The 26,005-nt window shown below is 31.0% G+C and overlaps 1 long non-coding RNA gene across 20 annotated transcripts in view; it reads right to left on the minus strand.

Annotated features, from left to right (window-relative positions):
* LOC106868233 (uncharacterized) overlaps window positions 1-26,005 on the minus strand; it is a 469,773-nt gene that overhangs the window by 84,123 nt on the left and 359,645 nt on the right. For 8 of the 20 annotated variants that reach the window (XR_016237537.1, XR_016237536.1, XR_016237532.1 and 5 more), the window contains one exon: window positions 13,883-14,023. The exons of 5 other annotated variants lie outside the window; for them this stretch is intronic. This is a non-coding gene — a long non-coding RNA (uncharacterized LOC106868233). Of the gene's footprint in view, window positions 1-12,238; window positions 13,106-13,882; window positions 14,024-14,487; window positions 14,717-15,715; window positions 21,912-26,005 lie in introns of those variants that run through there. 7 more of the 20 variants (XR_016237529.1, XR_016237528.1, XR_016237538.1 and 4 more) reach the window with 6 other exon arrangements.

The raw sequence follows: 26,005 nt of genomic DNA on the forward strand, positions 1-26,005 counted from the left end.
ATTTCAATGAAACATATAGAATATTAGATCAACCAAAAGAATTTATTTATGCAAATTATTTAACAATAAATTCCCCAACCAACATAAAAACAATAAAGGTAGAAGAGCATCTTAGTGAGATGTCTTTGTAAAATATTTTAAAAGCTAGACAATTATGGTTAAAAACAACATTATGTATAAACTTTCAAATATTCACAATATATTTGAAATAAAATGCAGTCACAGCTATTTCAACTAAAACTATATGACAATAATAAATTTAATATAAAGATCAAGAAATTAAAACTATTTTAGCTTTTTTTCTATTATTTTAACAAAAAATATTTCTATTTCTGTATTTTCTTTTCAGTAATAACCTTATATGGAGATGGCTTGAACTTTCATCAAGTGGCCATACAAATAATACTACTAAGATTAATGCGGTTCTAGTTATGTCAGTCTAAAGAGACACTGTATCTATAAAATCAGTTTAAGCAACAAGATTTTTGTATAATAAAAGCTAAAATACATTTCCATAAAAAATTTCCCTAAAAAAATTTGTCTCTAAAAATCTACAAATTAAATAGTTGTGTATTTCAGAATTGCAAAAAAGAAAGAAAAAGCATTCTCAGAGTTTATAAACAGTATGATATTGTTATGCTATTTGACAGTTGAAACCAATACAGATGTATCAATGAAAGAATATTTTATACATATATATGTGTGTGTGTGTGTATATATATATATATATATATATATATATATATATATATATATATATATATATATATATATATATACTTGTGTATATAAATATAAGATTGACCAGTGACCGGTCTGTCAAAGTGCTAGAAGAAGCTCACTTAAAAATTCTCAAATACGGATTCAGCGGAGCAAAAACAGGCGGGCTAGACCAGTGAAGCTTCTTCTAGCATTTTGACAGACTGGTCAATCTTATATACACAAGTACTATAATCTTTTTAGGATCTCGAAAATTTTTTTCAAGAACCTTCTGATTCTTTTAATGTGTTAGTTTCCTGGTATTAAATTGATATTAATTAATATCGAATTTTTACCATATTATGTTAATTATATATATATATATATAGAGAGAGAGAGAGGAAATCATTTAGGGAATTGCCACATTAACCACAAATGAAAACAATACTCTCAGTGGATAACGCTGATCTTTTGGTTAGCCTATTCATATCTTATTCAAATGCTCAATAGATAGAAAAAGAAGAAAACCTGTATAGATGAATGACACATGAGAATATTAGACAACCAGTTCCTGTCAGAAATGCTTTGTCTCGGGGTTAAAATACATAATTGTAAAATAGTCCAGTCCACCTGATTGTGTGTAGGTGGCACAGGGTAAGAACACCTTGCGACTAGTTATAGTGCCAATACTAAAATTAGAAAGTAGGTAGTTTGTAGGAATAGTAACATGCAATAGACTGGCATCCTATCTAGGGGAGATAAGAACCCATCCAGTTTTGCCAAATGACGTGTGCGTATATGTATACACACATACATATAAAACAATTAAAAGTTGTTGGAGATTTTAAATCATTGCTACTCCAAGTTTCATAATTTCTATATCAATATTTCTTAGAGGAGAGACTGGTTTCAAACTCTATTTCTATTTAATAAATCTCAAAGTTATATGCACTTCTGAAAAGAAAGAGTGGTTGAATAAAATTAGTGGTAGTGAAATCTTAATTTACTGAAATGTAATTATTGCATACACACATCTTTTTACTGTGAAATTTAAACGAGACGCGTGATTTTTTAAAAGAATAGGACCAAAATTAGCAAACTGAGGAATGAGGGCTGCTGTGATACTCTATGACAACAATAAATTGGCAATAAGATTTGGGATATCTACAAGAACATAGCATGCAATTTAATTAAATACAATTCATTGGTTATGTAATATGAACTAATGATACAGATTAGGCATTGATAAGCTGAGAATACATATGCAGTTTTAGGAGGTCATAGTTTAAGTATGCAAGGAAGACAACTGTGTTATATTAGAGATTACGAGAACGGCAATATAAGTAGTCGAACATGAAAAATAGAATTTAAAATGTTGATCTTAAAAAATATAGGAGTGTTGGAGAGAAACTGGTCTACTCAGATAGCCAATCAATAGAAGTGAGAACTACTACATACCAAAACGGATGTATAATTTAGAAATAACGTAGATCTCAATTTATCAAAATGCACATTTTGTTACTGTAATTTTGTGAAGGCATACAGCTTGAAAGTTAAAAATAATGGAAAGAAATAACTTACAAATCTAGAAATCCATCACATATAATCATGTGACTATTTTCTTACCTTCATTTTGAATAATAAGTAAATTGATGACTGATCGGAGATGAAAACACTAGACTTTATCAAGCTCATTTCTAAGAGAATAGTTTTAAAAAATGTGGATACTAATTTTCTTTATCCATTTGAAACAAAAACGAAATGTTAAAGACAAGTAATATAGGTGCAATCTTTAGTTAATAGTTGGAATCTTAGTCACCAGAACAGCTAATTTGTGTTAGTGATCAGAAAAATGTCCTAACAGTAAAACTTCATAATTTTGTATAGCTTAAAATATAATTCAGTACACTAAGTAACTTTGAGTCAAATTTAAAAATTAAGGAGACTTATATATTGAATTAAAATGAAAAATGTAATCTTCTTCAAACAGCAGCTTAGTTCCAAACAACATAAGATCAGAGTTCTTATTTCTTCCACACATTTTTTTTTTCTTTTCTCTTTTTAATATTTGCAGAGTCAATAAAGTAAATACTAGAAACAAATTAGCATAACTGTTCAGAAATTTACATATTATGTTCTGAATTTGTTGTTCCACATTATACAAGCAGTATGTAACATGATTTATTGAACATTCTATATTTGCTGCCTCGATTATTCAAGTTTATTGAATTAATCAGTTTTAATCAAATGCAACTTTTAAATTAAGAAATATATTTATCCTGATTACATTCATCTTCATTCCATTATAAAAAAAATAAGACTGTTAGCATTTATCAACAAATTTAAATATACTAAAGATTCACCTAACATAAACTCAAATATTTGTAAATATCTAAAATAAAATTACATTAAAATTAATGCATCGATAAAAACTGCATGTGCAACAAATGAAAGTGATTGAAAAGTAGAATTTATTGCAAATAAGGGTTGATTCAGTCATTTCAAAGAGAGCACATGCTTTTCAAAGGTTTACAGGTGACAAAATTACTGATGATAAGCAAACTATGCTTCATCATTGGTAAAAAGCAAATTGACATGTGTAAAAATGACATCACATGATTACTCAAATCACATGCTAAAGAAGTAACCTGTGGAGACCTACAGCTGAATGATAGCATTTGATGAAGAAGATGAAGTCTAAGAAATTCCCCAAACTATGAAGCTTTTGATCAAGTAATTAACTAAGGCCATTCATCTTATTGAAACAGGGATGGCAAAGTTTGAGAAGCAAGTTCCTTATGAAGAGAGACTAAGTTTAATGGAGTGACTAACTGCTTCAAATAGTAGAAGGCTATTTATAATGAAAAACCCCCAAAATCTCTATCCAGGCCTGTTTTGATGTTTACTTCCAGAAATTGACTCCAGAAGTAAACACCTTATTCTCTATCAGTAGAAATAAACCATTTTTTTCTTCTGCATCATTCACTTAATGTCATCTTAATTATTAATCTAGTATATCTTTCCAGTATGCAAAACATCAAAAAGAATGAGACTGATAACCGTTTAATCGTCATCATCAACATCATTTAACGTCCACCTTCCATGCTATCTTTTTTATTTCTATCTAAATTAAGGAATATTTCATCAATATTTTTACATACAAACATGCACTGTCTGTTTCTCTACAGATTATAATGTTGTTAGATTTATTATTATTATTACCATCATTAAAAAGACAGCAAGCTGGCAGAATCGGTAGCACGTTGGAAAAAATGCTTAGCGGTATTTCGTCTGTCTTTATGTTCTAAGTTCAAATTCCGCTGAGGTTGACTTTGCCTTTCATCCTTTTGGAATTGATAAAATAAATACCAATTACACACTAGGGTCAATGTAATTGACTTATCCCCTCCCTACAAATTTCAATCCTTGTGCTTTTAGTAGAAAGGATTTTTATCATTATTATTGTTAAAGCAGTGAGCTGGCAGAACCGTTAGCACGCAAGGTGAAATGCTTAGTGGTATTTCATCAGCCGCTATGTTCTGAGTTCAAATTCTGCCAAGGTCGACTTTGCCTTTCATCCTTTTGAGGTTGATGAAATAAGTATCAGTTATGCACTGGGGTTGATGCAATTGGCTTCATCCCTTCCTCCAAATTTGAGGCCTTGTGCTTCCAGGAGAATTATTATTATTATTAAGGCGGTGATCTAACAGAATCGTTAGCACACCAGGCAAAATGCTTAGTGGCATTTCATCTGTCATTATGACCTGAGTTCAAATTCCGCCAAGGTAGATTTTGCCTTTCATCTTTTTGGGGTTGATGAAATAAGTACCAGTTATGCACTGAGATTGATGTAAAATTTCATGCCCCAAAATTTTATGCCTTGTGTCTCCAGTAGAAAGGATTATTATTATCAAATTTTGCTGAGGTCAACTTTGCCTTTTGATAAAACCAGTTGAGCAGGGGGGGGGGGGGGGGGGCAGTGTAATTGTCTCCCACCAAAATTTCAGGCCTTGTGCCTAAAATAAAAAGGAGTATTATTATAATTGTTATCATTATTATTATTATTAAGGTGGTGAGCTGGCAGAATTGTTAGCAGGCCAAAATGATTGACAGTATTTTGTTTGTCTTCACATCCTCAGTTCAACTTGCCTTTCATCGTTTCAGGGTCAATAAAATAAGAACCAGTTGAGGGCTAGGGTCAATGTAATCAACTATACCCCTCCCCAAATTTCAGGCCTTGTGCCTTTAGTAGAAAGGATTGTTATTGTTATTATTATTATTATTATTATTATTATGACAACAAGCTGGCAAAATTGTTAGCACGCAGGGAAAATTGTTTAGCATTTCATGTCTTTATGTACTGAGTTGAAATTCCACTGAGATCGACTTTGCCTTTCGTCCCCTCAGGGTTGATAAAATATGTACCAGTTGAGTACTGGGTCGATGTAATCAACTATCTATCTCCCCTAAATTTCAGGCCTTGTGCTTGTAGAAGAAAGGATTATTATTATTATCATTATCAAGCCAGTGAACTAGCAGACTCATTTGCATGCTGGGCAAAATGCGTAGTGGCATTTCGTGCATCCTTATGTTCTGAGTTCAAATTCCACCGAGCTTGACTTTGTCTTTCATCCATTAGGGGTTGATAAATTAAGTACCAGTGAAACACTGGGTTCAATGTAATCAACTAGGCCCCTCCCACAAAATTTTGGGCCTTGTGCTTAAAGTAAAAAGGATTATTATTATTATTATTATTATTATTATTATTATTATTATTATTATTACTACTACCTCCACCTTAGCAGAGATATTGTTTTCAGTCATGTTTGTTTGTTTGTTTGTCTGTGGACAAGATATCTCAAGAACTGCTGGATGAATTTGGATGAAACTTTCAGGTATGTTTGGCCTCGTGGCTGGCACGAACTGATTAGATTTTGGAGGTACCGGACAAGGATTCTGGATTATTTTTCCTGTTTGTGGTCGGGTTCATTTTTAATATTCTTGTTTGTGAGAGCAGTTGAGTTAATTTCAGATATTCTCATTTTAAAAATCATCTCTGGCTAATTGTTGAGAGGACGTTGGTGTTGCCTTGGCGGAGGTTTGCGCTCTGAGTACTCTTATTATTATTATCAAGGTGGCAAACTGGCAGAATCATTCATATGCCGGGCAAAATGCTTAGCGGCATTTCGTCTGTGATTTGACTGCTATTTCTAGGAGTTTGAACAACTGTGTAGAGGCTGAGTTCAAATTCCACAGAGGTCAGATTTGCCTTTCATCCTTTCTGGGTCAATAAATTAAGTACCAGTTGAGTACCAGGATCGATGTAATTGAAGTATTTGTCTTATCCCTTATCCCAAGCATTTTGTCTGTTTTTATGTTCTGAGTTCAAATCCCTTTTAGGGTTGATTAAATAAGCAACAGTCAAGCACTGTGCTTAAAGTAAAAAAGGATGATTATTATTATTATTATTATTATTATTATTATTATTATTATTATTAGGGTAGTTAGCTGGCAGCACTCAGACAAAATGCTTTGCCATATTTGTTTCAGCTCTTTATATAGTAATTCAAATTCTGCCAAGGTCAGTTTTGCTTTCAGACTTCTAAGATAGATAAAATAAAGTTTCAGTCAAGTACTGGGGTCAATTTGATTTATCCCTTATCCCAAATTTGTGACCTTTTACCTCCAAAAGAAATTAATATTATCTTTATTATAAAGTATTATTAATTATAATCGAGATGATTTAGATAAAAATGTATAATGTAACTAAGACAAATATTTAACTAACTTACATTAGATATGAACCTAAACCTAATTAACTGGTCTGAGATGGTTACAAATAAAACCTGGGGACTGCTTTGCGTATATAAATTGCCACTGAAATTAGAATATTTTTAAAATCAATTTATAACAGCAATATGATCAAAATTAAATTAGACTTATATGTAAAAATGTGCAGTTCAATTTGTTAACATCTAAACCCTAGAGCCAATAAGGTAGCCTCTACACAGTTGTTCAAACTCCTAGAAATAGCAGTCAAATCTTTGTCAAATCACACTGTCATTTCAAAAAGGATGGGCCACACTGGCCGATGTAATCCTAGATATACACAATGCTCAAGTTAGAGGTGGATGGCCATGACTGGAAATTCTTTGATCATCGTTTAAATGGTCCTTGTATATGCATGACTGATATTTATTTTATCAACTTTGATGAGATTCAAAAACAAAATTAAATACAATCAAACACTCAGTCCAACAATATAATTTTTACCACTTCACTTTTAACAGTAATCTGTTGTACAGGCACAGGCATGGCTGCATGGTTAAGCAATTTGCTACCCTATTTATGTGGCTTTGGGGTCGGTCTATGGCATGGAACTTTGGGCAAATGTCTTCTACAACAGCCCTGGTCTAACCAAAAAATTTGAGAATGAATTTCATAGACAGAATCTAAAAAGAAACCCATTATACGTGTTTGTCTTTATTGTAATATTGTGCGCTAAGCGTGAACAGATATCATGATCATACGAGTGACAGTGCTTTGCAATTGCTCTAAAAAACATGTCCAAACTCAAAGAAAATATTACCTTGCTTAGAAACAAGCGAGGATTGGAAACACAAGGAGCATCTAGTCATAGAAAATCTGCCCCAATGAATCTTGTCTGACCCATGCAAGGATAGAAAAGTGGACACTAAAATGACAACAACGGTGACGATGAACACAAATTTTCAGAAAGTGAATAGTAATTGAATCAACACCGATATAGTACTGTTATGTAAATTTCTACCAACCACAAACAAAGGAAAAGCAAAAATCAAACTACGAATGCAGAGAAATGCTCTACGTTTCCGCTATTTGATTGCCTTTTATAATAATAATAACAACAATGTCTTGGCACAAAGCCAAAAATTTTGAGGAATGGGGACAATTGATCAAATCAACTCCAGTATATGTTTGGTATTATATTAATAACCCTGAAATAATGGAAAGCAGGTTTTGAAGTCACAATGTAAAGGGACATAACTAAATCCAGCAAGACATCTAGTCTGGCGCTCTCTTAGTTCTGCCATCCACTGTCCTAACAATAGTATAAATGATTTCTAACAGACACAAGGCAATATATTTTGGGGAAGGGTATAGATGATTATATGAACAACATTATTTGAAGAATATCCATTTTACTGATTCTGGAAAGGTGAAAGGCAAGGATGATTTCAGTAGGTTTGAATGCATTACACAACTAACTACCACAAATGCCCTACCATTTCAACCATTTAATGTCCTCCACTGCCCTTATTAATCATAACGATGATCTATATTCATACAAAGCAAAAGAAATACAATATCATTTATAACTATTGACAGCTAAATTTGCTTTACTATTTAAAATAATCATAATTATCTAGTTTAGTTTTCAAGTATTTAAAGACATTTAAATTTAGAAAATCTACTTTTAAATAATAATAATCCTTTCTACTAAAGACACAAAGCCTAAAATTTGGTAAGAAGGGATTAGTCAATTACACTGACCCCAGTACACATCTGGTACTTATTTTATCAACCCCGAAAGGATGAAAGGCAAAGACAACTTCGGCAGAATTTGAACTCAGGATGTAAAAACGGATGAAATACCACTGAGCATTTTCCCTAGTGTGCTAACAATTCTGCCAACTCATCGTTTTAAAAATAATAATAATAATCTTTTCTACTATAGGCACAAGGCCTGAAATTTGGGGACGGGGGCTAGTCAATTATATCAACCCCAGTATTCAACTGGTACTTATTTTATCAACCCTAAAAGGATGAAAGGCAAAGTCGATCATGATGGCATTTCAACTTAGAAAAAAAAGAAGGATGAATAATAATAATAATAATAATAATAATAATAATAATAATAATAATAATAACAACAACAACAATGCTTTTCAAATTTTGGCACAATGCCAGTAGTTTCAGGTTGGAGGCAAGTTGATTACATTGACCCCAGTGATCTACTGGTACTTATTTTTTTACCCCGAAAGGATGAAAGGCAAAGTGGAGACCTTGGCAGAATTTGAACTCAGAACATGAAGATGGACAAAATGCCACTAAGCGTTTTGACTGTCAGGCTAACGATCTTGCCAGCTTACCATCTTCATCGTTTAACGTCCGCTTTCCATGCTAGCATGGGTTGGACGATTTGACTGAGGACTGGTGAAACCGGATGGCAACACCAGGCTCCAAATAATAATCCTCTCTATTATAGGCACAAAATCTGAAATTTTAGAGGAGGGAGCTAGTTGATTACATCAACCCAAGCACCTAACTGGTATTTATTTCACCCACCCTGAAAGAATAAAAAGAAAAGTCAAACTTGATAGCATTTGAACTCAGAATGTAAAAACGGATAAAATGTCCGGTATGGTAACAATTCTGCCAGCCCGCCATCTTAACAACAATTTTATCACAAAGCCAGCAATTTTGAGAGGATAGGAAGTTGATTACATTGACTCCAGTGATGAATGGATACTTATTTTATTGACCCTAGAAGAATAAAAGGCAAAATCAACCACAGCAACATTTGAACTTGGAACACAAAGAGAGAGCATTTAGTCTGGCATGGTAACGAGGCCTGAAATTTTGGGCAAGACAGCTAATTGATTACATCAAGCCCAGTACTCAAATGATACTTAATTCATCAAGCCTGAAGAATGAAAGATAAAATCAACCCTAGTAGTAATTGAACTTAAGACATAAAGAAGCGGAAAAAATGCTACCAAGCATTTTGTCCAGTGTGGTAACAATTCTGCCAGCTCACCTTAATAACAATAATAATAATAATAATAACAATGATGATGATAGTACTGTCTGAGGTCCTTGTTTTGACTTGCGGGACAGAACAAACCCCCGGTAGACACAATATCTTCAATCAACATCATGATATTGGATACTGTGTGACGTCTTAAATAATAATAATAATAATAATAATAATAATGATCCTTTCTACGAAAGGCACAAGGCCAGAAATTTTTGGGGAGGGAACTAGTTGATTACATTGATTGCAATGTGTAACTGGAATTCATTTCATCGACCCCAAAAGGATGAAAGCTAAGTCAACCCCGGCAGCATCTGAACTCAGGATGGACAATAATAATCCTTTCAAGGCCTGAATTTTGGGGGGAGGATGCCAGTCAATTATATCGACCCCAGTGCTTGACTGGTATTCATTTTACCAACCCTGAAAGGATGGAAAGCAAAATCAACCTCAGCGGAATTTGAACCCAGAACATAGAGATGGATGAAATGCTGCCAGGCATATTGTCCGCCAGCTCGCCACTCAAATAATAATAATAATAATTCTTTCTACTATATATATATACAAGTCTGAAATTTTGGGGGATGGGCTAGTCAATTGCATTGACCGCAGTGTTCAATTGGTACTCATTTTCTCGACCCCCAAATGGATGAAATTTGAACACAGCATGTAAAAATAGACAAAATGCCACTATGCATTTTGTCTGGTGTGCTAATGGTTCTGCCAGCTCGACACTTTAAAAATAATAATGAAAGAATTTAGTTTCGCCCAACAACTTATTTGCTTATTATTTCCTTTTCTATGAGGATCATGTTTTATTTAAGAGCTAAGCTAAACCCATTGTCACTAACCGCGAGACTGAATCAACTGGTTTTGCTACTATTAGAGTTTACTAGTGATTCCTACACAAGTTTATTAAAAATGCATAGCTTTAATAAATATATAACTGGAAATAGATATTTAAAATATGTGCACAGGCAAATGTCTGCAAGTAAGCATGCATGCGTATGTACATGTGAACGGTTATGAGAATTTGCATATGTATCTTTGAATGCAATTAGTTTCAGAAATATGTGCGTGTGTGCAAACAGATGTGTACTAATGCGTATTCACTTGTGTAGACATAAATGTGTGACCACATACAAGTATATATATATATAAGTGTATGTATGTAAAGGTAGATGTCTACAGGTGTGGGAGGCATACACATGTGTAAAAATGTTGTCTAAGTATAGTGTACGCATGTGGACTTTTGTGTGCGCGCATGTGTAATAAACGTGCAATACATTTTATACACATATATAATAATAATAATAATGATGATGATAATTTGATTTTGATTAAACTTTTTAACATCAAATTCAGAATAAAATTTGAAGATGGAACCTATATACCAGATGGCGTTAACAACACTAACTACATACGCACACATATATATAAATAGCGTGAAACTATTATTAGTGCTTTTGGTTATGCATTAGATTTATATATATATATATATATATATATATACATACACACGCACAAACAAACATAGAGAAAGAGAGAGCCGTTATGAAACAAGGGAGGATAAAATGTACTATAAAAAGGACCCAGTCAGCATCAAAAGATTTTCCATAATTCTTTCAAAATATCCTCATTACTGGAGTATGTAATAACAGAAGGGTATAAAGCTTCTTTGAGTCATGTGCCTCTCACTCTAGAGAAGTTAATGGCCTATGGATTATGTCTTGCTACCTGTGTCATAGTGTAGAATTGCATCGAATAATAGAAAATGTTTGAACAAATATAGAAGTTCTGGTATGAACCAAATACTAGTGGTTTCCAATTAGTAAAATGTATATAAATGTTTAGATCCTGTTTAGTGGCTGTTCAAAATTAACTCTAAAATCAGACACCACTATGTAACACTTTTTGAAAAAGACTTCATTTCATTTTAATCTGTTGCGCTGGTTAGGAGTATAATTAAGTTATTGCACAGAATAATTTGGATATACTTTAATGATGGTCTTTACTTTGTATTACAACATCCCTTAAAGTGATATATTGATGCGATTTAAATGGCAATCATATGACATGGCAAAGAAGGGTTTACCAAGAGGTCTCTCGATAAATTATCAGCTTATCAGAAATACGCTAAAGTATATTTGTGACAATACATTAAAAAGAAATGTTAGCGCTCTAAATAATTAAATGTAAGTTCTGAAATATAACTATGACTGCAAAAGCTACTGAAAGAATGTGATCACAATAACTGCGCATGTGCTTTTATCACACCACTACTTAGAGTAGTAGTATTATCACTTCCACTCTTTAACTGAAAAATTTGCTGAAAATGTAGAAAAATTTAATTCTAGAATTGTAATCTACTCCTATCAAAATGCCAGTAGCCAATTAGCTACTTATAACTAATGTGAATTGAATATATTACAGAGAAAAAGTAGTGTTTAAAATGGAAAACTTTTTGAAGTGATTAAAATAACAACAGGCATGAAAGAAATAGTTATACCTCTACAGAATTGAAGTTCAATTTGAGAAAAGATTAAATTTTATGAAGAAAAATATGCAATCAAATAGACAGATAAAGTACTATACAGTATAACAACTCTTTTAATGATTTGTTTGAAATAAATGTTAACATTTAAACAGATTCCTTATATGATCACGACAAAGGCGACAATAAATTGTTGAATGTATTTTAACAGAAATTTAATTCTACATGTATGTAACAGAGTATCTTACCTTACATTGAACATTTTAAAAGAATACATAATATACAAGTCTGTCCAAGATGGCGAGTATTTTTCCTTTCAGAGAAATTATGCACTAAATAGGTGTTACCACTGGGGCTGCTTAAAACTGCAGTTGCATGCATTGCGCATGTACTACGACCAGGCCACTCCTACCACGTTGACGAAGGCAGAATGATAAAGCTAAGATAAGATGCATTGAAGCAGGCACAGCATTTGTTGCAAGAAATCTGTGACTATGTGTAACTACTTATTTTGGTATACTATTTTATCTAAATTGCGACGACAGCAGCTTGGTTGTTCACTTAATTTTCTAAGTTTATTACACACACACCACACACAAAAAGCGTAAAAATGAACGCATGCACGTTCAACCTCTGTGAGAAGTTATGCTAACGTTATGATGAATTTACAAGATATCTGGTTTAAAGAAAGATTAAAAAGTTGTTTTACATTTTACTGGAAATGCTTTACAGCAAAATTAGAGACTTCAAAATATCACTAAAGTTATTGGTAAAAGAAAAAAATGCTGGAATAAACTAACTTGATCAAGGTAAAACAAAGTAAAAAGTTGCTAAATATTATTCGAAAACTATTTCCTTACATGAGTTTTGTCTAAACTAAAACTTGTAAGATATATCTCATTAAGATAAATAATCTCGAAAAGTATTCAAAACTGAATTCTAAGTTAGGGGGGAAATGAAATTCATAAAGTAACTAAAAAATATATCCAGCCCTAATGTAACTGTTGAAAAGGGAGGGGGATGAGTAGTAAAGAGGGGAAGATTGCAACGGTTGCAAGAAGCATTTAATTTAAATACAGTTGATTCGTTCAATTTAGATTTCAAAAATTCAACTATTTGTGATAATTTCAGAATAAAATTACAACTAAATATTATCAAATACTTATTGACTTATTTCAATTTAAAAATAAAAAGTAAAAATTAAGATTTGAATAATATTGTAAGTTTATTCATCAAGTTATATTGAATTCAGCAAACCAATGCAACAGATATGATTTACTTCAAAATTATTTCATCTACATGCACAGATATTAAACTAACCAAGTAGTTTGTTTTAAGTATTATATATCTATTTTCCAATTAATATGAACCGAATTTCAATAATTTAGAGTTTTTCATTGCGCATGTGTTTTTTGCCATGAAGAAAACTCTATACTACTGTAGGTTATATTTCAGTGCATTATAAATAGAAGAAAAAGACACTTTGCTATATGTAAGTAAAGCAAATGTTTCTTTTGATTTCTCCAGCGATAAAAGAATTTCTAACAAAGAAATCTTTTTAGAAAAATTAAGTCATTTCAGTAAAAATAATAACACTGTATGTTTGTGCTATATGTATATGTATATGTACATATATATTATATATATATATATATATATATATATATATATATATATATATATATATATGCACACACACAAACATACCCACCTACTATGATTTTTTTTTTTTATCTTGTAAAAAGAAAAATTACACGGTAGGGCTTCACATAATATAATTAGAAATAAATTACTGCAAAAAGAACCTTATTAATCTAGAATTGATAAGCGATAAATATTACATGTAGTTAAAAAAGCAATGTGAGACAATATCAGTTAGAATTATACATCACCAATGAACAGCTTTTAAATTTCCTATTACATAGCCATCGTTGCAGATATCTCGATTCAGTTGTTCTACAGAGGTCGTATATGCGCATGCGTTTTTGCCACACCACTCCTACCAGTTTCGAGAAGACTACATATTCTGTGTGCTGAAATCCACATGGAAGAAATAAAGTTGAAATATAAGTACAAATTCTCATAGGAAATTTGTCATTAATAATTAAAAGTTTGCTGAATACTATAACTATCTGTCAATTAGCACACTAACCTACTGAATCCTCTATGCAATCATTTAAAAAGTCTGCTTGCTATAAAGTACATACTTCACATTGTTTCAGCTCTACAAATATCAATTTAATTCCCACCTCACTTCCAAAGTCTTCTGTTTTAACTTAAATTGCTTTTCATTTTGATTTTCTTTTTAAGAAAAAACTCGCTTGGATTAACATTCAAAGATAATGTAGGAAAAAAAAAACGAAACAAAAAACAGCAATCAATTCTGATTAAATATGTACAAAATCAACTTGGCTATGAAGTAATAGTTCTATTACTTAAGAGCTTTGTACTGGTTTCATAAAACCTGAAGAGAGTAAAAGCAAGTTGTTGCCCTTACCTGCCAGCAGAGCACACATGACCCAGACAGGAATTTTAGTGAGTTGCAGAGAGTATGCCAGATAGTAAAGATCTTACCCATGACCTCAATGACTTATTCCCATTGCAATACTAAGCAGTGAAAAAGAAACAAAACTGACGCCTGCTTCTTTCTGTAATAAAATGACATGGTCTGATAAGTGACCTGAAGGAGGAAACTACCTATACCTTGTAAGTGTGTGCGTGTCTATATATATATGTGTGCGTGTATATATATATATATATATATATATACACACACACACACACACATACACATATATATATATACATATATATACATATATAACAGACAGACACACTCTCATGCATAATTACTCCGTGTACATGAGAAGGGGAACCCCGCTGTCTCATTTTACATACATTAAACACTATGCCCACATTTTGGCAATGTGGTTGCGCAGTCACCGGCTTCTATATAGCTACGCATGCGCTATGTTATATTTCTTAGGATGTACAGTCATCGTCGACAGAAATGAAAGGAGTACCTCATGTCAGGTCACTAAAAAGATTAAGATTCTGTCCCGCCATCTTTGTACCACATGGTATATTCAACAATATATTAAATACAACAATAGACCAGAAAAAAATAATTACATGTGGCAATAATGAGTAAAGAAGATGACTTCTATTTGAAAATTACATCAAAGGATTTTATAGCTGTTTTTAACAGAAAGGGAGGGAAGTACCACAAATCAATGCACCAAGCACAAGCTATTTCCATATTAAAAACAAAAATAATATTCAAATATAATACATTTTTTTCAGAATGGAACATACAAGAGGTATGCCATTTCATTAAAGTTTTTTTTTTTTTAAAAACCCTACCCAGTAACAAATGAAATATCATGACAGTAAGTAACTGAATTGAGTTCTATTATTATCATTAAGAGGCATAAAAGGTAGCTAATATACAGTAAACGATTCACATTCAAAAAGGGAGAAGATGGCAAAAGAGAGATGGAGATATTATGAAACAGCGATGTAATAAATTTCACAACAAAATGTTACATCGGCAATGATTAGGTAATTTCAAACAAAGCAACAAAAAAGGTATTGAGTAATCTGTAAAAGAATATAGATCATTATCAAAACAGAATTAAATATGCAGACAGTCATGGGTTTACATTTAAGTCTGCCTCGCCTCCATCTTTTTTAGTAGTCAAATGCTGTGCTTAGCTGCTACTTACCACACAGTGGCAACAATTTTATAGGCATAATTCAACAGGGCCTTTCGTTAGCTGATGCTGCTGCAGTGATTACAAGGTAACAATCCATTAGGTCATACGTAACATGTCTGGTGAACCCAATCTGCGGGGACCACTTTGCCTAAGTCCTTGCCACGGGCTAGTTTACAGGTTTAACTAATCTGACCTCATCTTAGAAAAGAGTTCTTGGAAGGGGAAGCCATAGTCAAATTTCTGCAGCCAGTTACCGGCATTGGTATTGTTGAAAAAGAACAAATCTCCTTTGACAGAATTAAAAGTATAAAGCATAAAACAAAATACATAAGGCTTTCGAAAATAGTTATACTGATTACTATTCATACCATAATTAAGTTTTGTATGCCATATATTATTGAGGAATAGAAAAAAAACATATGATGTAATCAACAAAAAACAATGCAAGTATATCATATCCATGTAAGTAGCAGACATGCCGGTTAGTTAATCATGATGAGCTAGTATAAGTAATTTATACAAATATATTTCTTCTGAGTATGTGTGATAAGTCCAACAAGTAGGTCTCACAGTAACATATATTGCCAATTCTCATTTCATATTCAGCTTGAATTAGAATGAGTGAAACATTTTCACGCACAGCTATAGCTTGCTGTAGACTAGAAGCTAACTCTACTTCATAGCCAATCCGCCATTCTGTTATACTTAACTGTGCTAGCATGTCAATTGGTGTCTAAGAATAAGAAAGAGAATAAAGGAAGGAATAAACTTAGATAAACAGGAGTAGAAGGAGGAGGGAAATAGAGATAGTGTGTGTGTCTGTGTGTGCGCGCTTGCGTAGTTCTCGTCTGAATAGAAATTTAGAAAAGATACACTCAAGGAAAAATATTCAAGGATTTACTATCAACTTCAAGGGCCTACTTTAAAACAGAAGATAAATACTAGGAGCTTTAAATATTCACTGATGACTAAAAAACAAAAAATATTTTTGAAATTCGAAGTGATTGTTAACTACATTTTGCTGCTGGCTAAACGGTAAGCTATGTGCGTGTGTGCATGTGTGCGTGTGTGTATTCTTAAATGATGTAGTAAAAACGAAAAAACAATTAGAGGAATGTTAACATTATATGTTAAAATAATAAGTATACAAAATTTTTTTATCACATCTGCTACTACTGTCTAATTATGTAATTTCACATTTAAGATGGTGAGACTTTTTCAGCAAGATATTAAATAGGTCTTTTGGCATGTAAAACTACTGCAATCATTTCATTTACCTCCCAGGTCTTATATGCTAGTTAACTGTTTGAATGTGTATGCATGCTAGGCAGCTTACAAAGAGGGTGATATCACTATAAACCATGAACATTTGATCTAAACGCCTAGCAGCTAGACAGCAGAGCTAAGCTAGTTGGTAGGCAGACTACTGTGGAACAGTAGCTAATACTAGTTAGGAGCAACAAAGCTATCTTGATTCATCGAGATTTTACAGCTGATGTAATTTCATTGATGGCCTTATTCATCGTCTGCTGCTTTATTCTGCTAATTTTGCTATACATTTTGTACATACACACACTTTATTCTTCCTTTCTTTCTCTCTCTCTCTCTCTCTATCTGTTTATCCACCCATCTAAACCATCTATCTTAATTTCTTTTTAAAAAATCTTAACCAGAGCAGGTGTACAAAGGTAAAAAGAAAAGTGTTCGTGAAGGGATATGATCTAAGTAAAAGAGGAATGTATGATAAAGTGCTTTGTGATTTGTTAAATATTCTCTTTTATTCAACCATAACACTATGTGACAAGTTATTATTAAGATCAAATCACTAAAAATATTAATCAAATGAACGTGTTCTATTTTACTTTCCATTTTCAACATTTGACAATTTCACGAAAAAAAAAAGAATTAAAAACATGAAAATAAAATGTTAATATAAAAATAAGCAAAGTTCTTCAGAACCATACAAAATATTGCAAATATATTTTAATAAAAATATCATTTGGATGAGAGATTCCCTTCTCTTTACACAAGTAACTGCTTCTAACTTAGACATAAGGCCAACAATTTGGGGGAAGAGGGAGGGGGTTTAGTCGATTACATCAACCTCAATATTTCATAAACCCTGAAACAATGCAAAGCAAAATCAATTTCAGCAGGATTTGAACCCACAACATAAACAGCTGGAAAAAATACAAGGCGATTCTGCCAGTTTAATGCAATAATAATAGATGATAACAATTTATACTACTGGCACAATGCCTGAAATTTTGGGAGAAGGGGCTAGTTGATTACATCGAACCCAATGCTCAACTGGTACATATTTTATCCATATCAAAAGAATGAAAGTTAACCTTGGTGGCATTTGACTGAGAACATAAAGAGCTGGAAAAAAATACTGCTAAGCATTTAGTTTGATGCCCGGATGAATCTGCCTGTTTGCTGCCATAATAATGACGATTATGATTTTTTTCATAAATATAAAACCACAAATTTTGGAGAAGAAATGTAGATTTTTAATTGCCTCTGGTACACGTAATTTATTCTATTGATCTTAGAAGGATGAAAAGGTGTGATTTGAACACAGAATGTAAAGGGACGTAACTAAATACTTCAAGACTTTTTCCCCCAACGTTTTACTGATTCTGCCATTCCGCTGCTCTACAATAATGTTCATCCTTCACATTATTTAACATTTAATCTCAGTAAGGAATTCTATGTACAAACACATTGTAAATGATCTCATTTATATGTCAATAAACTTTTAGTATCATTTTTCTTTTAATGATTATGTACAAATGATGCAGTTACTTTTCAGTATAACTTGATAAAGAAGAAAAAGTGATTTGCAGATAAAGAAACTAATGAGTTAATCTAGGGAAATTTATTTCTAATTAATAATCAAAGACAATTTTTAATGTAAAAGAAAAAAGAAATGATTTGTTCATAAATAGCACCTGAATTACAAAGTAATAATTCAAAATATTTTACAAAAAACATTTTTTTAAATGGGAGATGTTATGCAGATGAATGTTATGATCTGTAGACAAACAAAAAGAAGAAAAAAAGCTTTAAATTTTAACCCACTTTAATTTAGTACTATTGTTCTAATGATGCATATTTGGAAAGAGAATTCTAAAACTAGACTGTCTTACTTTCAATCCTTCTTTAGCTTCTTAAGCTTTCCAAACACTTCTAGAATTATGGTTTTTATTATCTAACAGTTAAAAACACACATGTTCTGAGTTCAGAGAGTGTTTAGGGAGGAAAAGAAAACGTAAATACAAATTTTACTATGATAAATAGATAGGTAGGAAAATTGTGATGGTGTTAGCTTCCCTATTATGCATAGTGTTAACATTATTTAAAAAAAAAAACACATACAAACCATTAACTTTTGGTCAAATTGGCATTTTTAAACAAGTAATCTCTGTCGCTAAAGTATGTCATTTTGACAGTGATACCAACAGGACTGCTAAATAGAATTTATAAATTCCATTTTATTGTTCTACAATAAACTATAAGTAAGAAACATTGAAACATGAAAATTTTTAAGCTTCAAAAATATTGATACTAAAAGTACATATTACAGAAAGTGATAAAGGAAATGTAGACAGTGTAGCTTCTAGTTATATCAGTGCAGCATGGTTTTATTGAGAGACAGCTTGTTGTTCTGATTCAGTTGGCATATTCATTCATTTAGTGATTAAATTGATTAATTCCAACAATGAAACAAAGGTAACAGAGATTATATTGGACATCCCTTGTGAAGTATGTTACTTTTGCTTCACACGAAGAAAATCTGTTCAACTTCAGAGTAGGAGCATTTCAAATGATGTGAGACTAGTAACAATATGCAAAGGTGCTTTACCTTCTTTTTATGAGTAATTATAAAAATGTTTTTTGCCTTACTTATTGGATAATGTATTTGCAAAAGGAGAATGAATTGAAAATGTTACAACCAAATATTTTACCTTATCACAAGAACAATTCAATTTCAATTTAGTTGATTGAATCAAGATCTCCAGTATAATATACTGCATTCCAATGTTAATAAAGACAGATGATATGTTAGGTAACAAGCACAGCAGTGAATTTGTTGCAAAAGAGAAAATAAAACCTGGTGGTAAACAAATCATATCTATATGGAAATACTGAACTTTTTTTTTTTTTTTTAATTTTATAAATGAAAATAAGATACTCTATCATGAAAGCAAAGAATTTGCAAATAAATGTTTTGAAGTGTAAAATTGACCACAAAATTTATTTTAAATGGATAAATTCTACATATATTGAAACAAACATTTACTATTATTGGTAAGATTATAAATATACATATTTAAAATTTCATTCATATTTTTATAATTTTAATTAACATTAAATATAGTTGATATTGATGACTTCGCAAATATAATCCTGAAAAATATGCAAAATGCTAATCTTTTGAAAAATTCTTCATAAAATTTACTTGTCTCACTTGAAATTTTGGTGATACATGTATAAATGCAAATGTCAGTCTCAGCAAATCTATTTAACTTATCCATAACTGTATACCTGAGTACATGACAGCAGGGTTAGATTCTTAAGCCATGAAATAAAAAACTGATTTTGGTTTTTAAAAGACTGGGAAATTGTAATGTTAAGTAGTAAAAAAAAATTAGATAAACTTGAATTGTTGGGTTAATCGATAAGCTGTAGACATGTTAGGAAGAGTTCCAAATGGATACAATTTGAGAAAGGTAAGACTGTTTTGAGTGGAATTTCAGGGAAAAGATACACTAGGGGTGATAGGAAGATGAATGCCAGGTGCAACAAGTGTGTATACATGGGAGTAGTATATATTCAGCAGGTTCAGAGAATTGTGGTAGTGGTAAAAAAAAAAAAGAAGACATAACTGAACCAGCCTGATGGTGCACAGGTAAAATGCAAGGTATAACATTAATGGAACTAGTTGATTTATCATTTGTCTCAAAACTGGGCCTTAAAACAAACACATTGGTGCTGAATGCTTGAAGAGTTAGTCAGGATTTGGACAATTGCTCCCTCTCATGAGAATTTACATAATGTTTATTAAAATGATTAATATATTTATAAATTCATTTTAAGTGTTGTACATCTGAAATATCTTCAAAAAAACAAAAGCAAAAAATAAAACAAGATATATAATACAATGAAGTTATTCCTTAACTTTACAATGCTACTGGAAAATAATAGAATACTGCGAAAAACTTCAGAGCAAATTACAATTTAGATGCAACAATACCAGTATTTAAAGAAGATCCAAAAAATAACCTCACCAAAATTTTTATGTATATAATTATTAATTTGTTATTAAATAATAATAATAATAATAATAATAATAACAACAACAACAGTTGCTTGATCCTAGCTATAATAAACAATGTTGATCTGCAGCTAGGCAATTGGTCATACAAGACTGATGTGTTTTATAGATTTATATAATTTTAAGAATGCAACTGTTTTCTACATGCAGTGGATAACCATAAAAAGCCTTAAATGGTTTCCCAACAGATCATACTGTATATTGTAATAGCTGTTGTGTGTGTGTGTGTGTGTGTGTGTGTGTGTGTGTGTGTGTGTGTGTGTGCACGCGCGTGCAATGTAAGAGTGGGTGGTTTGATCGACTGCGGTTTGCATAGGTACTAATCTGAGACTGAACTAGCAAGTGACTAATAGCAGGATTTCAGAGGATATAATTAAATGAGAGAAATGTTCACTTTAATCCATGCTAATTACAGACTATATTTGCAACATTTTTTTTTTTTTTTAATTTCTGAATTTAATAAGAAAATTATAAAAATATTTCAATTTAATAATAATAATAATAATATATATATATATATATATATATAAATACACACACATACACACACAAACAAACAAACGCAGGCGCACATGTTTCTTTTATTTGTCAATCAGCAAATTTATTTACCATTATATACATTGAAAAATACATAGTTAATAATTTTAACATTAGTAATTAGTAAGAAACAATGTTAACACTAAATTTGATAACAAGTGTTCAAAAGGTTGTGAAAATACATAACTATATTTAAAGCATAAAAAGCTATGCAAGTAGTAAAATTTAATAAAATCAAAATAAGACTATAGAAAATCCATATTTACAAGTATGATATCTACAAGCATTGTGAAAATAAAATCTTAATCGAATATTAAATATATATATATATATATATATATATATATATATAGCAATAAGAAAATGCATTACATATATATATATATATATAGCAATAAGAAAATGCATTATATATATATATATAAATTTAGTTGAATAGTGCATTTAATGTCTAAACAGTCAGTATATTGTAGTTCTTAGTAGTATCTAAAAATAAAATAAATAAATAAATAAATAAAGATTAGCATTGTAGATCTGCAGGGTAAGAGGGCCTAAATCTGATGCTAATGCAAAGGAAAGATGGCGTGAGACTTTAAACCAATGAAACTCATCCTAACTAATATCTATGCTAATGTTGTGGGTCACAGTTCTATAAGTGAAAAGGAAATGAAGAGAGAGGGAGAATAAGACAAATAAGGAGACCAGAAAATAGTTTGAGAAAATGTACACCACACAGAATAACAACTGTCAATAGAGCAAATTCCTTTCAGGGAGGGAAATTAATACATTTAACTAAATCCTGATAAAAAAAAAATAAGTAAACATTCAATTTAAAAAAAAAAAAATTAAAGTTTTGTTTCTACATCATCCTTTAAACTAAATACTGATTTGAAAAGTTTCAAAACACACTTTAGTCAGTCCACAAACAGCACTATAAAAAATTTTTACCATCTATAAGAAAAAAAATTATCAACTTATATTTAATAGGGCAGTGGAGGACAGAAATAACTGAGGCTAGAATTAATTTTTTTTTTCTTTTTTTTTTTTTCCCCCCCTTCTAGCATTTAGTTCAGTTCTATGTTTAAATTCCACCAGAGTTGACATTGCTTCTCAACCTTTTGGGGGATGATAAAAATTAGTCAAATCACTCTATTCTTCTACAAATTGCAACCTGTCTTAATGTAAGTAATCATTATTATAATAATTAAATGGTAGACCAGACTTTTTGGTTACATTCCTTTACATCCTGAGTTTAGATTCTGCAAGAGATGACTTTGCTTTTTCATTTCTCAAGGTTCAATGAAATAAGTACTAGCATGTATTAGGCTTGATTCAATCAACTATATTCCTCCTTTAAAGGTTGCAATCTTCAACCATTGGAGAAAACTTATTATTATAATTATTGTCGAAGAAGATAAAGCAGTAAAGGAACCTTCTATCAATTACCTATCTTTCTTAAGTTCAAATCCTGAAAGCTGCTTTATAAGTTCATCTTGAAAAGACTAAAGTTTCTCCACTTATATTGAAGAGCCTATAACTTCAGCTATGTCAGAAACCATGATTTACAATGACTTTTACTTGTAGAAGAAAATCTTCTTCAACAACAATATTAAATATTAACAGATAATGAATAGAGAATACACTCTATCTTTTTATGTGGAAATTATTATGAACAGAACTGGTATAGTACTGGACAAAATGTCTTGTAGCATCTCATTACATCCTTTTGTGTTGTGTTTGAATTCTAACTTTGACTTTCATTCTTACAGGGTCAATAAAATAGGCCCCACTGATACATGATACAGTGGAGTTAATTCAATTGCATACAATCTTTCACCATAAATGAGTGGTTTCATTACCAATGCTAGAAATCATTTTTGCTGGCAGAAACAGTAGTGCTAAAGTAACCGCCTCACAACCATTTACATTTCCAAGTTCTATGAATAATAAAATAAGTACCAGTTATATATTCCAGTAATCCATTGAGTACACTTCCCGTAAATTCGTAGCAGTAATACATTGAGTGAAATGAAACCAATGATAATAATTTTATGTGCAAAATAAATATTTTTATTATCTATCATTCGTAATGAAATCAATATTACAAATCAAACACTTAAAAGTAAAAACTAACACAGAAAACCAATCTTTTTAATATTAGGTTTAAAAAAAAAATATAATACCGAATCCTAACCGTAATTAATATCTCAATTCGTTATATATCTGAGCTTCATAAATATGTTTAAAAGAATTACTCAAGTCTTTAGAAAAAAAATATCAAGAAAAACATATTATAATTCACATTAGCTCGCTTTTATTTAAATATTACACCATTATTTTATCACTATGTATGTTACCGATGAAGAAGACCGTTGTGTCTTCCTTTTTAAAAAAATGCTTTGACACGAATGTTATTGTATGTATGAGCAATAAGCTGTTCATTTATACTAGTCTTATCATGGACACAATAAATTCAGTATTTGATGAAATTTAATAATTAAAGTGACGATAAGAAATATATTTCTTCATATGAAAATACCTTTAAATACGCGCACACGCGAATTAATGTTATTGAGTAACGTTATCGATTTCCAAATTCAGACAACGACAGGAAGTTGACAGTTCGTAAACAGAGTTATGTCCCTTCACTACTTAATTTTCTATTGTCTTCAATTTTTAGTGTACTATGATATGAAGTGATAAAATTCATTTAGTGAAACAAGTATATTATTATAAACATACACACACACACACACACATACACAAAATAAATGTCTCGTCGTGCCATTATCTGAATATGAAATAAATTTCTATGTTACTAAATAAATAATTATATTGGCGCCAAGATTAAATACACAAAGAAAAATAAAAGTTCAAGTTTACTAGTATCGCATTTTTTTTTACCAAATTTTAATCCTATTATTTAAGTTAAAATTTGAAGGATATAAAAAGGTGAAAGATAAAATAGAGTCACTAATCTGATATAATTATGCAGACGAACACGTGCTTATTTTATTTAAAAAGACAATATAATGCATTTTAGAAATACCTCTATACTTCTAAATAAACATTAAAGAATCGCAAACGCAATCAAACAAATTATGAAAATTAGCAGTGGCACAATATTTTCTTTGGAGTTATGTCCCTTCTCAATTTTGACCCTGAAATATCTTAAAATAAATATTAAGGCTACTTGCAAGACAACGTCAGTGCACTAATTTATATATTCTCGACGAAATTAATTTGGTGACGTAAAAACAAAAACAGACAACCATACAGAAATAAAAGTTAACGCAACAGTGAAACAGTTAGTTAACCTTTGTGCTGGAAGCCAACTAATACCAGTGAAGAGCACATCAATGATTTTAAAATTCTCTGCAGAAATAACATGGGACTATCTGTAAAGTATAGATCAGCAAAAGCAAAACATGAACACAAGATCTACGAAAGAAAATTTTAGAAAAGTGAATTTAAATGAAAATCTAAAGAACAGAACAGTTAAGTAGTTTTAAAGGCTGGTGAAAATTCGAAAACAAAAACATACTACAAAAGTATAAGTAAATGACAAAAACATTTTGTAATGCAAATACCAGGAGGTCATATAATATCAGTAGAGAGATGCTATTGAATATTTTATCAAGTAGTATTTTAGGAAAAGAAACATCTACAGGCAATCCTTTTCTGTACTACAGGCAATCATTTTCTAAATCGACCCTACAAGCTAATGAAACACTTTTTCAGTGCTGTAAATGTTTACAGAAATAACTTTCTTGCCCAGTGGTAGTTATATAAACTGGACTATCTTCGAGTGAAATAATTTAGTACAGACACATAGTGACACTATTTCTAATAACTCAACTTTCATTTTCCATTACAAATATTACATTTTTTTCAAAATATGTTTACAACTGATCACTTAATTCAAAATCCAGATATAATTAATTAATCATTGTTATTTGAATCCTGTAGTAATTTATTATCCTTTTTCTTATTTATTTAATTTTAGTTTTCCATGATAGAATGTATGGTACACTTGCATATTCTATCACAATTGTTTTCAAAGCTGAATCTGCTTATTATTACTTATTTGATTGTTAAAAAGTGTAACCTGTTTGTTAACCAGGCAGGCTGAAGCAAGCAGAGTTATGTGCCTTGTCCATAGTCCAGCAACATAGGAATATTAATTTATTGATTATTATTTGGCATAAAGGAATGATGTACTTTAAGTGGACTAGTGTCATAAAGGCTGTCTTCAGAAGCAAATCACAGAAACATATTTAATGTTTGGCATAGTATTTCAATATCAAACAAATTCTACCAGTATGTTACAACCTTACATAATACAAAAATGTTATAGAATACATAATAATGAATTAGGATTTTAAAAGGATGGTCTAGTTTTTTTTTTGTTGTTTGCTCCT

This window comes from Octopus bimaculoides, chromosome 20 (genome assembly GCF_046866305.1).
Source record: "Octopus bimaculoides isolate indiv1 chromosome 20, ASM4686630v1, whole genome shotgun sequence".
Classification (NCBI taxonomy): domain Eukaryota; kingdom Metazoa; phylum Mollusca; class Cephalopoda; order Octopoda; family Octopodidae; genus Octopus; species Octopus bimaculoides.